We start from the raw sequence: 11,075 nt of genomic DNA, 5'->3' as shown, positions 1-11,075 counted from the left end.
TGTCAGACTTAAAGTCTTACAGGATTCGATTTGGCTATTTCTTTTAGCTAATGTACTTATGTACATTAACAGTAATTTAGCTAATTTAAATAACTTATCATAATCAATTTATAAATTAGTTAAAAGAGATATGTTATTATAAACAATAAAATACTTTTTTTTCTGATTCATGCGGGTTATGAAGGTAACGATCATTGCAGAAAAAATTTCCATAACCCGCTAACACGGGTTATGTATTTTTTCTGTAATGTCGCTACCTTCATATCCCGTATGAATCACCAAAGAAAGCAGTATATCGTTTAAATATACACAACGCCAATTTTTAAGAAATGTCCAAAAGCGTTCTCTATCCTGTACAGCAAATCTCGGTCTCTGGTCAGAAAAAATAAATAAGTCAATGCCGCCTGCTGTATGTATTTCTCGGTGGACAAAGGAGAGCGGAAGAAACCTCCGTTCTTTATATGGTTTTTATGTTTTCATCTTCCTAAGATGTTCCAGATAATATGTTGTTTCCAAGACTCTTCAAAAAACAGCAATTTAGTATATTTGTCAAATTAGTTCGATTTATATGCTGAAAGCAACAAAACTATATTTTCGAAACAAGTTCGAAAAAAGTAGTCAGGAATGTTTTTTGAGAGGAAACAAAATGGAAACATTCGTTTAACAATTCATTGATGGGCACATTTTTAAGAAAACTCTGGGCTGAGAATTTTTAAAATTGTTTTATTACATTATTGTCTATAAAAACGATCTCCAAAATGTGTACCCACTGTAAAATAATGAAAATCAAAATCAACATACATGCAATGCTCATTTGTTTATTATTCATGAAATAGAAAAATAAGCTTTTATAGAATCTATTACATATCTCAGTTGTATTCCAGTATGTCGCCTTTGATTTGAAAGACACCAACATCCAATACCTGGCCCTCTATAACTGTGCAATGAGAATGCCAGAATTTTTTTTTTTCAAATTACATTTGAAAAGGGGGAAACAATTGTATATTCATTATGGGGTCACTTTGTAATTGACTTTAGAAAAAAGTAAATTGAATATTGTTTTCCCCATAACTGATTGTAAATATGACTGTAAATATGTTTAAGCTTGTGTTTCTTTTTTTCCTAATTTTTTTTAAAAATTAGTTTCATGTTTAACAACATAATATTGAATAATAATATCTTATCTACATATAAATGAAAGTACTAACTAACTGACAGCATTGATGTCTTCGTTTTTATTAATACTAAAAATGTAATAAATATACTTTTCTGTAAATGCATGACAAATTGAGATGCTTCAATATGAATATGATATATTTTACAGAACAACGTAATAGCCAGCAAGTGTTATTTAGTTTCTAACAAAAATTAGACTCTGTTATTGTCCAATTTAAAATAGTTACATTTTTTTTTAACCAGCGAGACGATTTATATCTATACTACTATATTAAAATAAAAGACTCGAATTTGGCCTTCAATACCGAGAAATCGGAAGAGTACTGTCTTTTGTTTTATATATTTTAAACATCATTGGTACTTGAAGATAGCCAATTTGTTTTTATTTTTTCTTAATCAAGCTTTGCTAATTAAAAATCAACGAAATTTCTTTTAAAAATCCGGAAATCATCCGGATTTTTTGGATTTTACAATCTTACGCATGCGCATTACAGTCACGCTAAATGACGGGAGCCTCTTTAGTTTATGTTTCAATAATATCACATTTGCATAGATGAACTCAGAGACGATATTACAAATACGTGTACATTTTCATTGTTATTTTGTCAAATATTCTGTTCACCAAAGGAAATACGGGAGATTACTCTAACTCAGTGCATTTAATATGAAAAATCCCGAGGGTTCCGAATGTTAACATGGTGGGTAAATTCGAAGCGAGTGAAAAAGTTGATGAAAAAGTGTGGAATTCTCTATTAATATGAATTAGATTTTTAGATGAAAGGTATTTACAGCCTCAAAATGGTTTGCTATGAATAATTTGACTGTTATTTTGAATGCATTAATTTTCTCCAAAATCGTTTCGGAGCGATTCTGCAATATTTTGCTACCATGGCTTGTTAAAGGTATATGGGAGGCATTTTAACGGTGGTGAAGACCTGTCCCGAGACACATATTATTCTTACTAAGCAGATTGTAGCGAAATTAACAGCATTATTGTAGGCTTAAAGCCTGATTGTGTAAATGTCAACATACGGTGTGTCGATGTATCTATTTCGTAAATGTCCGATATCACACGCACGGGTCAAAGTTTAGTATAAAAAAAAGAGCGTCTCTTAACGTTATCTTATTTCTTGTTTATTTTGGAGGCATTTGATAGCGTTCTGTGTTAATCTAGTACACCTTTTGCTTTCAGCATTAGTTGATCAAACACATCAGGAAACTATCATATATTGATATGGAGTATTGTTGTTTAAATACGTCGTAGTAAAACACCCAGTTCTTCAAGAAAGTTTTAATATTTTGTTTTTTCCAACACAACTCTCATGTAAAAGTGCCGCATAAGAGAGCTTTTGAACTCATTTCCTTAGGGAAATTTTTCTTTGCAAAGCAAACATGAGAACTTAATTACTTTCCATACCTTTTTGTTTACTATTCCTATCATGACAGGTGATTAAAGCAACAAACACTTAAAAATACAATGTTCTATGTGTGGATTTTCATAGTTGTCTTTTGTAAGTATTTTGTGTAATATTCATATTTTGAATTCCTAGTAAAATTTGTTAACGCAAGTTAATTTAAATTAATTTCTTATCAGGATATAACAAACCCTTTTTGAGAACAATTTTAATATTCTAGTTTCTAACAAGAAGTTTGGTAATTGATTATCTGTGTATGCATATGCGCATTAACATAATTCTTTTTAATATTGTCTTTAAATCAATTTTTTAGATTGAATATTATGATTAATTTAAATACATAATCTAACGTAATGCATAGGGGTTTTTTATTTGATACTGTTGATGTAGAATTTGCGTTGATTTTTTTTTTTGTTCGAAAGAAACATAAGCTATAAAGCAGGAACTCCACGGATTTTAGACGTTTTGGATTAACAGTGGTACAATGTAACTTTGAAATAATATGATGTTTCTTTTGTATTGTGTTTAATGATCAATCATAGTTTACTTACTTTTAATGATTATATGAAGAACCAGAACGATTCTAACAAAGATGTTGATATTATATAAGTAGTGCCTGTTTGGGAGGGTAACAGTTGAAATTGACACCCCGAGAAAACTATTGTCAACCGATGCGAAGCGGAGTTGACAATAGTTTGGCAGTGGTTTGTCATATATTCATTAATGATCTTCCAAACAGGCATTATTTTTCTATTATACTGGATGTCTTAATTTTAGAGAAAATTTTTACTGCTTTCTTCTGTATATTAATGGCGTTGAATTCTACAGCGAACCGTACGCGCATAATTTACGTGCATGTAACAATTCGTCGTGTTACCCGTTGCTAAGTATGTTGCTAACGCTAAGGATAATAGTACGGATTATTAAATGTGTCTTAACCAATTAGATTTCAGTGTTTATCATGAAAGTATAATAAAAACGATATATTACTGTCCCTGGTGTTCGTATGGGCTAAAACTTGTGGCGATTGTTGCACGCTCCCCCTTAAAAACATGCAATGTAAGAGCATTATTACAGTAACAAAAACATGTATGATTTTAATAAGTTTTAATTGAGAAAATGAAGCTGTTATTAATCATGGGGTAAGACCAGTTTGATTCGTAATATCACTCCCCTTGTACTTTGCTTGTTAATTTTTACGATTGTTTTCATTTCGTTCATAACGACCTAGTGCAAAAATGGCAATCAGCCAAAATTATTTCACTAATTTACTTGCAAATTGTGATCAACGTTAGTAAACTGAAAGCACGTAGATATATCATGAAATTATTGATTCTGAACGAATCATTTTGCCGCAGTTTAATGGTTTACAATAATGCAACCGTCAAGTGATAAGTGCGGGTTATACATGTAACCATTTTGACGTCATTAAAAACGTTCACGTAGAAGTTAATATATTCGTTGTTATACTTATTTTACTTATGTCATACTTAGACAAAAGACATACGTAGAATCAGGTTTTATTAATATGTCAAAGAAAAAAACCAGACATGAAATTGTCCCTTTTTCTAAAAGTACTTTTTAAAAAGACGTAGGCGTTAATTTGTAATACTTCTTTTCAGGCATTTCTGATTTAAAGAAAATATTTTGAAATCTCTCAAAGAAGCCACCAATTTCAATAATACACTTGTTGCTTGGCAAATACTATTGATAGCATCTATTAGCAGAAGCTCAAGCTTTTGTAGATTTTTGAAAGTCATGCTAAATACAGTCAAAAGAATGCATTTGATCTAACTTGAAAACTTTTGTACTGGTAATTTAGTATATTGATGTTTCCCCTTTTTTACTTTACTTACTGTGCAATCTTGTTAAGTCTAAACTTTAAAAGTCACAACAATGAACAATACCTTTTTTCTTCCCACTTTGTGAGAAAAAAAAGAATTTTATAATAATAATAATACATGTAGTAATAAAAACATTATTATCAGGTACTAGTACATTTATATTCTTCTTGTCCTAAGGCTTAGGAAAAAGGGAAAAACACATGTAATATATGCCAATATATCAATATAGATGTAAAAAATGTATTTGTTTCTCATATTACTTTAAACATGTCATATCATCTTCTTGCAATACCTTATTATGTTTAAAAGTTATACTTTCATGAACAGGAACATTTAAAAAAAACAGTTTTCGTATAAAAAGTTTACCTTTTTAGCAGTTCACTCTGTCAGAGGTAGAGAATGTTCTGGGTCAAGGTGTGGAGATTGTTTGGTCAACGAAGGATGCACGTGGTGCAAAGACAAGGTACTGGCGTTTACTAATAGTCATGTAATCATGTAAGATGTTCTCATAATCATTTATATTCATATTAAAGAAATAAAATGATACAATACATACTGTCATTTCTTACAAATCTCTCACAATTTTATGCTATGCTATGATATGTTCTTTTAATGATATTCTAATAGATTTGTATGCCATGATATGATGAATTGTAATGAAGCACTAAATGATATGGTACGCTAAGTTATGCTGAGCTATTAGATTAAAACAAACGCCTCCATAAACAGATCTAGAAGAGTTCAAAACATTTTGAAGTAAAATGATAAGAAGCCCAAGTTTACCACTAATCTGCAATGTGATTTGTTCCTTTAAATAAAAGGATTTTAAACCGAGTTAAAACCACGTTGTATGTTAGGATGTTGTCTGCTATGGCTTGATATGACGAATGAGAATGAGATTGAATCTCTGTGAGAGTGTATGCTATGGTTAGAGATTCCAATGCTATGATATGAGGTTGTAATGCTATGCTATGAGATTTCAATGGTATGCTATCCTATGGTGTATGCTGTAAGAGGCATACTTGAATTGACTAAACAATGTAAAAAATATAATTATGTGTAGTGTGGGTTCATAACAAACGAATTGCTAAATTTCAAAGCAGAAATATTTTGCATCATTATCTAAGCATAACAAATAAGACCTTTACAAACAAATAGATTTAACACGCTGACATTTTTTTTTTCATTTGAAAGGAATTTGCCTTCCAACGTTGTGGTGCTCTTTTGACGATACTTAAAGATGGATGTACAGAAATTGTAAAAAGAAAAGCTCACACAGTTGATATATTAGAGGTAAATATATGATCTAGCCCATATTCGTACATCTAAAATCAAATGACTCTAAAAATCCATTATATTGGTCATGCCAAATTCCGACAATTTGCGCAAAAGCACGATGATTTGACAGTGGCCAAAGTCCGATGGTTTGATACGCCGAAACCTGATGATTTTCAAATTAAATCGTGAGTAAAACGAAAAACAATATGATAGTTATATTTAATTGACAGTCCCTTCCATTTTGATTGCTATGATGTTTCATCTTTGACTAATTAATTAATTCATTACACATTAATTACAACATATTTTGGGGCAGCTTATACATTTTGTTTTTTTTAATAAAACATAACGTTATATTTTTTTCTTGCAGTTTACCATTGTCTATAATTATGCGTTGATCTTAAATATGTAGCAGCAACGTCACGATTGACGTTGTCATGACGTGACGTAATCGAACTATGGTCTGGTAGACCATCGAACTTTGGTTGTACCATTTACATTTTGAGTACCTAATAGTTATATTTATACTGTTAGGGTTTTGTGAATGAGTTATTTATGTATTGTCACATTAAACCCATTTTATACTTTCTTAGTCAACGATATTGAGCATACATGGAACAGCCATATCAACATGCTATTTACATGTAGTTTGTTTCCGCGACTACAAACATTGTGGCAGAATCTTTGTAGAGATAGTACACCTAATCAGATAAAAAAAAATACGCAATGCCGATGATAAAGATGAGCCCTTCAGAAATGTGTCTTAAAAGATTTCTAAGAGCTGTTCAATGGTATAACTCTACCCTCTAGTCATCTTTCAAGACCATTCAGTTAACATTTAGATAACTGAATGGTATAACTATAATGTGAAATGCAACAGTGCCCTTATATAAAGACAAATAAAACATCACAATAACGTGTCACATATAATTCAACTCCAGAGAACTTCTTAACAGAAATATTATATATACATATCAACAGAGAAAATGATTGTGTTCCTTCTCGTGGGTATTATATGTTTTCTTTTATGTTGTTTATGAGTGTATTTATTGTCTAATACTGTTGTTTTCTTTGGAAAGAATAACGACTTTTTTGACGGAGGAGATCTGGGGCAAAATGCAGTTCAATTAAAACCACAGAGAATAAAAATTAAACTAATTCCAAGTAAGTGAACAAATAAAACCACAAGTAAAAAATAATCTAAACCAAGTAATACACTTCTTCAGGTTGATACACTTAATGTACTTTGTTAAATGATTGTCGTCAAATCTATCTTTAATGAAGACGGTCTGTTACATAATTTTATAATTTTATCAGACCATCTATTCAAATTGCATCGTTTTATGATTTTCTTTTTAATAATCGTCCTTGTTTTTCTCTTAGACGAGTCCTTGATAAAACTAACTTGTGCGAAAACCTCGCCGTTAACGAATGGGTAAGTTTTTTTTAGGAAAATTAAATTATCGAAGAACCTTAGATTTTATGATGAGGTATATAAAAGTAGTTTTTAAGATAACGGTCAGTATTTATGTTCTTAAAAATGTAGCACCAATTAACTATAAAACAGGGTAAACAGTTTTGGATTTTTATATTTACATACACGTAGATTCTAACATGAATGACCGGTGAAAAAACTTATTTGCTGGTATAGATGCTTATATATCGTAGGTACCTTAGACTGATAACCTTCAATGAGTATAAAAGTTATAAAAGTTTGAGTGTTCGAAATACAGGCTACAAAATTTTTTCCCATAACTATCATAAACACAATGAACGTAACATTTTAAATCTTATTCACTTTTCACGTCTAACAACATGTAGTTAAGCAATTTTAGTATTATCTAGATATAGTAAAAGTAAAGTTAAAATTTGTTTTTCTCAAAGTATGTTTTCTTTTATTCAGAAAAAAAACCCCAAAGAAATATTATAATAATAAAAACAAACATTTCTGTTTTTCTTTTTTTTTCTGGCGTCCGTAAGTTTGATGATTTTGGAAATAAACTTCTTGTGAATGCTCAGAAATTTTTATTGCAGGCAAACTTTACACTGGCTTTTCGTTCAAACCTGACTTTCTGTCCATTGAAAAGATCGTTCAACATGACAATATTCCCAGAGGGCCTGGAGGATCGAGTACGGTTAATAGTTGAACATGAGTGTGAATGTGATTGTCAGCGGGAGCTAGAGGCGGTATCTATCTATCTATCTATCTATCTATCTATCTATCTATCTATTTATCTATCTATCTATCTATCTATCTATCTATCTATCTATCTATCTATCTATCTATTTATCTATCTATCTATCTATCTGTGGAATCATTTTATTTAGATGGGGTCAATTTTCATGGGTTAAGAGATTTTTGTTTAATTACGGGGATATGATTTTTAGCTCACCTGACCTGAAAGCTCAAGTGAGCTTTTCTGATCACCTTTTGTCCGTCGTCCGTCTGTCCGTCTGTCTGTCCGTCCGTCTGTAAACTTTTCACATTTTAAACTTCTTCTCTAAAGCCACTTAACCAATTTCAACCAAATTTGGCACAGAGCATCCCTATAGAAAGGTGATTATAAATTGCAGAAATGAAGGACCGATCTTTATTTTAAAACAGAGAAAACCTCGAAACTGTAGAAAAAGGGGGGGGTGCATTTTTAAAAAATCTTCTTCTCAAGAACTACTGAGTCAAATTCAACGTAATTTTGCATTAATAATCCTTATGGAAAGGAAAATATAAATTGCAAAAATTATTGGTGAAATCTGTTTCAAATTTGAGTAATTAACGAAAAAAAAAATAAAGAGATAATCGCTGTCAATCAGTCTATAACTTCGGGTTCGGTATTCCATATCGAAAACGAAAGTTCATTGTGTAAGGCAGCCAAGTTTGAATGTTGATGCATGACAAACGAGTCGAACTGACAAAGATGATTTTGCTTGTTGTGCAACAGTTTACATGCGAAGGAATACTTGAAACATGCTAAATTTATTTGTGCCGATTTCGTGAAGTGAATTGAGGTTCAATCTTTCAATGCGTTGACATTTTCACTCATGACCGTGGTTTTACGTTGTTTTGAATTTCGTTGATGCTTATAATTGAGAAGAAATATTGCCTGCATTTTGGAATTTTTACGTATCGAATCAAATATAGACCTCGGAAAATCAGACAGTTAATTGTTTACCTGCGCAAAATTAGCGTATTCTGATGCACTAACAACATATCATATTATAAATACTATACATTTTATTGGTAATTCGGTACGATCTCTACGTTATAGTTGATTATAATGCAACGTGTTTTGTTAAGATGCTCTGCATTTTCAGTCTAAACGGAGATTGTTTTTGCTGCTAGAAATATATAGGTATATGCATATTATGAAAAATAAATTTTGCTCTTTCTTTGTTTTTGTGCATGTTTCTTCTGTTGTAAATACTTGTAATTGTTAACAATTTTCTCTTTACTAACCATATTCAGCTGTGTCAAGTTTCAATTATAAGCAAGATACAGAGCTTTGCTCACAGATCTGAGGCCATGCTTTTGTTCATTCTGAATAGGATATATTAAGTTTAAAAATCTTACGTTGAATGTAATTAACTCTTGTGAACAAAAAATCCACTCAAACCTAGCAGAATTGTGAGTTCTGTATCTTGCTTTTAATTCTAAGATTGATGCTGAAATTTTGATTTATCACTAGAAATGTCTCACTTAACGTTAAATACTTGTACAGAAAAATTGAAGGGTGATATGCTGTAACAACTTTTTGGGGGTTCCCTCCTTATACGATGAATCTACACCAACTTTGTAAGTTTTTCAGACACAATAAAGTTAAAATGACATTTTTAAAACAGTTTGAAACATTACTGTTACGGGGATAAATTTATTATTGCCATTCTTTAGAAAAAATACAGCGGAAATCACCTTGATTTGTAGCCATTTGTTAACGTTGATTTTGAATATAGATGAAAATAAAGTGTGGACCTTAGTAAAATAGATCGATATACCTGTCAATACATTGCAGTCTGAGGCTCATTTAGAGGGGTTGGTGTGGGGGGCGTAGCACTTTTTTTCCCCAAAATGAGTCCGTAAGTAAAAAAATGATTTAAAAAAGGTTTTCATAATAACGGGAAAATGAGAACTAAAGAGTTAAAATTATCTGTCATTCTTGAAATAAAACAGTTGTTTTTTAATTTAAGACTTCAATTTTTCCTCTTAAGGGTTTAATTCAAATTTATTAATAAATTGGGGAAATTATGCAAGTATAAGAATTATAATTTTAAACACACCTCTTTGTTTTTTCTTTAATTCAAAGAAGTAAATTGAGTAGATTAATAAATTAATTACTTTTGTGACTCTGTAAAATTATCGCTATTCCATAGGTTGATGTCATTGTATTCTTGAAGAAACCAAACAGTACGAACTGTACCCAGAGAGGGACCTATGAGTGTGGGGTGTGTCACTGTAATGAGGGGTGGTCAGGTGACAGCTGTCAGTGTGATCAGAGGGGGACAGAAGCGGAAGCGTGCGGGACAGAGGCTGGGTAATTATTCACTTAGAGGGGTAGAAATATGACAGATGTGAATATAACGTGCGTAATCGGAATCACGTTTCTTTGTAATTTTAAAGACAGAAAACAAGAAATGCAAGAATCAAAGACCGATCGCATTTTTTTTTAACATAACATATATTGTACATTGTTTGTACGTAGATAAGGAAAGAAAAAGAGAGGCATGTAAATAAAGTGGTGTCATTTTTAATTTTATCAATCTATGTTAAAAATTGTAAAGAATTGTTATAAAAAAAATAAACATCAACATTGATAAGTTTTGAATATTATTCTAAATCAATCAAATTAGACCGAAAATATCACGCGTGTTTAAAATTACATTTTTTTTTCTTGAAAAAATGTATAACATTAAAGTACTTGTGGTTCATGCTTAACGCAAATATGAATAAATTACCTCTTCCATTTTTTGCTTGATTTTCGTAGGAAATATCTATAACATTTTCCCTCTCATATATCTTTCAATTTTATTACTGTTTTGTTTACAAACCAATGCACATAAACAGTCAAACGACCAAACGATCTTTATATGTGTACACGTGGTAAACCATTAATTGAGTAGACAATGCTTCTTATAAACAGAGAGAATAATTCATATTAGCTCTATAGAAACTCACAACTCCTTCAAACTTTTATTAAGCGCTAAGCGCATGCGCAAGCGCTTATTAGGGTTTCTCAGATCTCATGATCTTTCCATGATCTTTCAATCAACGACATCTATCGGTAGTTTCAATCGTGGTTGCGTTCAATACTACAAATATCCAGACATAGTAAATATATTTGCTACAATCGAGTTTTTGTGAATTGAAGAG

General features: G+C 31.0%; 1 long non-coding RNA gene across 1 annotated transcript; it reads left to right on the top strand.

The window, feature by feature from the left end:
* Positions 1–2,558: 2,558 nt before the first annotated feature.
* On the top strand, positions 2,559–6,877 carry LOC117683863 (uncharacterized). Its single transcript, XR_004597715.2, has 4 exons — positions 2,559–2,687; positions 4,810–4,898; positions 5,630–5,728; positions 6,793–6,877. It is a non-coding gene; the product is annotated as an uncharacterized lncRNA (long non-coding RNA).
* Positions 6,878–11,075: the final 4,198 nt, after the last annotated feature.

The sequence above is a fragment of the Magallana gigas genome, chromosome 10 (genome assembly GCF_963853765.1).
Source record: "Magallana gigas chromosome 10, xbMagGiga1.1, whole genome shotgun sequence".
Classification (NCBI taxonomy): Eukaryota; Metazoa; Mollusca; class Bivalvia; order Ostreida; family Ostreidae; genus Magallana; species Magallana gigas.
The sequence above is the reverse complement of the archived record's forward strand: the minus strand, read 5'-3'. Positions and strand labels throughout refer to the sequence as shown.